Source organism: Penaeus chinensis, chromosome 37 (assembly GCF_019202785.1).
Source record: "Penaeus chinensis breed Huanghai No. 1 chromosome 37, ASM1920278v2, whole genome shotgun sequence".
Lineage (NCBI taxonomy): Eukaryota > Metazoa > Arthropoda > Malacostraca > Decapoda > Penaeidae > Penaeus > Penaeus chinensis.
In genome coordinates, this window is record NC_061855.1 from 23,274,811 (window position 1) to 23,279,810 (window position 5,000).

Consider the following 5,000-nt stretch of genomic DNA (forward strand, 5'->3'; position numbering starts at 1 on the left):
AAGTGGGCGTAGATTTTAACGGAATCCCTGTCACCTGCTAAAATTTCCTGCGTTTTCTCATAGACAAAAATACGACAGCCCGTCAACTTTGCCGCTGAAGTAAAAGGGCTTAGATTGTTGACCATTAGGAGAAAACGACACTCTACGTCAATTATTCTTAACAAAAATAAGAACCAGAGCAATAATGACATTGATAATAACTTTCATTGTCAATAGTACCATTATTATTATTATTATTATTATTATTACTATTATTTTTTCATCATCATCATCATAATCATTATTATTAGTAGTAGTATTGTTATCATTATTATTATTATAATTGATATCATCAATATCATTACCATTATAATAATGATAATTGTAATCATTATCATTATTGTTATTATTACTATTATTGTTATTATTATTATTATCAATATTATTTTATTGTTATTATTATCATTATCATTATTATTATCATTATCATTGTTATCATCATTATCATTATCATTATCATCATCATTATCATCATCATCATCACTATTATTATTGTTAGATATCAGGATTATAATCTTTATTATTTTATCTTTACTATCATTACTGTCATTCTCATTACCATTATCAGTATTAGCATCAATATCATTATCATTATAAGGTAGTAGTGAGAGTACTGTTATTATCATTAGTATCAGTGTTATCACTATCATTATTATCGTTAACATTTATTATTATTATTATCATTGTTATCATTATTATTATTATCGTTATTGTTGCTATTGTTGTTGTCAGTAGTAGTAGTATTGTTTTTATTGTTATTGTTATTATGATTATCATTATCATTATTATTATTATTATTATTATCATTATCATTATTGTAATCATTATTATCTTCATTCGTATCATTTTTCCCTCCACCTTCATTATTGTCATTATTACTGTTATAATCTATATCGTCATTATTATCATTATCATTATCATTATTCTTATCATCATTATAATTATAAAATTACACACATTTGTGTGTGTGTGTGTACATATACATATATATACATATATATACATATATACACACACACGTATGTATGCGTATATATCTATATATATACACACACATATATATATCTAAATATATATAAATAAATATACATTTATATATAAAAATATATATATTATTTATATACACAAATATATATATATATATGTTTATATATATAATATATAAATATATGTATACAAACACACACACACATATATGTATTTATGCGTGTGTGTGAGTATGTATGTATATATATATATATATATATATATATATATATGACTGCTGCGATGGTCCAGTGGACTCTGACCCTCGTGGTCCCGAGTTCAATTCCCCGTCGTGGCAGTCGTAAAAATGCCTTGTGCTCTGACTACTGGATCTCGCAGCGAGAAAACGACATATCGCCTTGAAAAGTTGAACGTGTCGTGGGGGAAGTCATTGCCGTGGTACACGTGCTAGTGCATCCAATGGATGTTAGAGCATCCAATCAGGCAAAGGTGAGACTGCCAGATAACCTCTCAAATAATGAATTGAGAGAGGCCGCTTTCCTGCAGTGGAATAAATGGCTGTTGAAAATATAATAATAATAATACATAAATTTATATATATATATATATATATATATATATATATATATATATACAATACCCTGCCCGCTTTTCTTTGGGCAATCTTTGGAATGCTTATTCGCACAATCGTCCTTGCCTGTTAGACTGCGAGAATACTTATACGTAAAAGCATTACAATTCTAAAATGTTAATATTACTGTATGTTGCCATTTTGTCTATTCATACATGCACGTGATAAATACATAATCAAACAAGCTTATTCTTGGATTATATATTTATTTATCGACTTTAACGAATTTCTTTCCGGATCATAGTTTTACACGATTCACAGATATTTTTAGTATCAAAGATACTTATTATTCAATATATATTTTACAAAGTTTAGACAGAGTTAATGGAAAAAATATGCAGGGTGTGCGCGATGATAAGTAACACAATTGTAAGATATCCGAATATGTACTCACAAAATATGTGGGTAAAATACATGCAGTGAGACGACAATTATTACCCTCAATTCTGACGAAAAGTGTCCTATCTGTTCGTTCCGTGATGTCTCTAATTCAGTTGTAAGTGAACACTTCCTAGACTGATTCACCCCGATGGAAACAGTGATGAAGGCATGATTCGAAATGCAGCAAATATATGTATATATCTAAGTTTTGGTGACATTGGTAACTGAGGGTTGCTTCGTTTTGCAGCTGCCCTTACTGAATTAGCAAACATGAGCAAACGACTGAGAATGAATGTTGAAAAATACAAGAAGCTTTTGTGAAAGAAAAGGGAGCCAAACGTAATGTTATTCAATTTCTTCAGTTAATGGAAATATCAAAGCACCTTCAGTGCCATAAGAAATTACGGAGATCGCCCTCAGCGTGATATACAGTGTCTTTAGAGATGGATGTTTCAGCATCAACTTCATAAGAAAGTAATCGGAATCAGAGCTTAAGTACATCACAAAGCCATCCGTCATTCGCCAACCGCCATTCATCTGTTTCAACGATTCTGGCAACTGGCCCATTCAAAGGACTGACAATTTGAGAACAGAAGTCGTTAAATGTGGACCATTACATTTCAGATATGAATGGATCCTTTCCAAGTGACCCAAAAATAGGTCAGCCCAAAAAAAAAAGATTTGGAAACCGGAGAAAATCTGATATCTCGTTGCTAATCTTCTCATCATCATCAAAGAGCAGTCTGCATTGTTCTTACTGTCTTTCCACTGCATTTGAAACAGAATGCTTTTCTCGCTGAAACTGAATTCACGAGTACCTGAACTTCAAAATATTCCACACCATAACCGATACTTTCAACACAAGAAAACGAAAATGATCTATGTGTCTCCAGTTGAATGCTACGAAAAATAATGCACACCTGTTGAAAATAAATCATGCAGCATAAAGAAATATTGGGACGGATATAAGACTTCATCATATTCTCGGCAAAACAAGATCCAAGGACATCTAGATAACTTAAATGGAACTGTCAATTTTAGACACTTCTTGGAGTTAATTAAACTAATTGACAAGTATAACTCAATTAGAAACATCGTAAATTCTTTTTATGAAAGTGAAGGAAAACGTGCATAATGTGTCAAATGTATGAATTACAAGATTATTTGTTAACTATTTAACCACAAATGTCTATTGGAACACATATATAAATGTGTATTTGCTAATACATACATACTTACCTCCATATATACATATATACGTAATCCATATATATACATATATACGTAAACCATATCTATACATAGAGAGAGACACACACACACACAAACAAACACACATATATATATGTGTGTGTGCGTGAGAGAGAGAGGCTTTGGTGCCTTAATACAGTGACTGATTGGATCGTAATAGGGGTTAAACGGTTTAACTCTTTATTGATGAGTAGTACACACGCACAAATGAGACGATGTGATGTCTGGGAGCAAGCGCTGAGTGCAGTGGCGCGCCCGGCCACCAGAGGCTGGAGGCGGATGTCCTGACGGAACGGTGACGGAGTGCGAACTGCCTGACGTGGTCTTCTCAGGGCACGAAGCGACGAGTCTCCACAGGAAACGAGGCGTGGGAAAGCGGCTGCGGAACATCTGCTTCTTCATGGGGGGAGCGAAGCGAGGTCACGCCCTATACTGTATTTAGCTATGGATCATCTGCTTATTGCCATACCAAACACACACACACACACACACACACACACACACACACATATATATATATATATATATATATATATATATATACAGAAATATATAAATATTTATATATATAAACATATATATGTATATACATATACATATGTATGTGTATGTCTGTATATGTATTTGTATATACATATATGTGTGTATATATATGTATATATGATATATTTATCATGTGTATATATGTATATGTATATATATACATTTTTTAACCACAAGTCATCAACTGCAGGATACAGGCTTCCCTCATTCACTATTGAGAGGTCATTTGGCAATTCCACCTTTGCCTGATTGGATGCCCTTCCTAATCAACCGCGGTTCGGCGCGCTAACACCTGTGCCACGGCGGCGACTTCCCCAACGGCGCCTGCGTTTGACTTCTCAAGGCGATATGTCGTTTTCTCGCTGTGAGATCGGGCTTGAGCCAGCAGTCGGAGCGCAGGCATTTATACAACCACCACGACGGGGAATTGAACTCGGAACCACAAGGGTCGCAGTCCAGTGATCTAACCACTAGACCATCGCGTGTATATATGTATATGTATGTATATATATATATATATATATATATATATGTATGTATATATGTGTGTGTGTATGTATGTGTATCTATATGTATATGTATATATTTGTATATATGCATATATACATATATATATATATATACACACGCAATATATGTATATGTATATATATATATATATTTATATATATATATATATATATATGTGTGTGTGTGTGTGTGTGTGAATATATATGTACATATATTATATAGTTGGTTAGGTAATCATTGTTGGTGGTTCTCAACTCACCATCATAGCTACGATACACTCACCCATTACCGCATCTAAGTTTGACTTACCCTATATATATATATGCAAGTCAGTGTGTACTGACGCGCGCGCGCGGGTGATGTGCGGATTTGTATATGTTGGGTAAGTCAAACATATATACATATACATATATATGTATATATAGATATTTAAACACACCCATATATATGTATGTGTGTGTAAAGGTAAACATATACACAGACACGTATATATTATATTATATTATATATATATATATATACACATATGCACACTTTGCACATTAATTATGTATTATATAATATTACAACCGTTAGGTTTTGTGCATTGATCGTATTTTGAATTTCAGTTTGCGAATGCGAAGGCGATATCTATCTATAATTAGTCTTATTTTTGCTG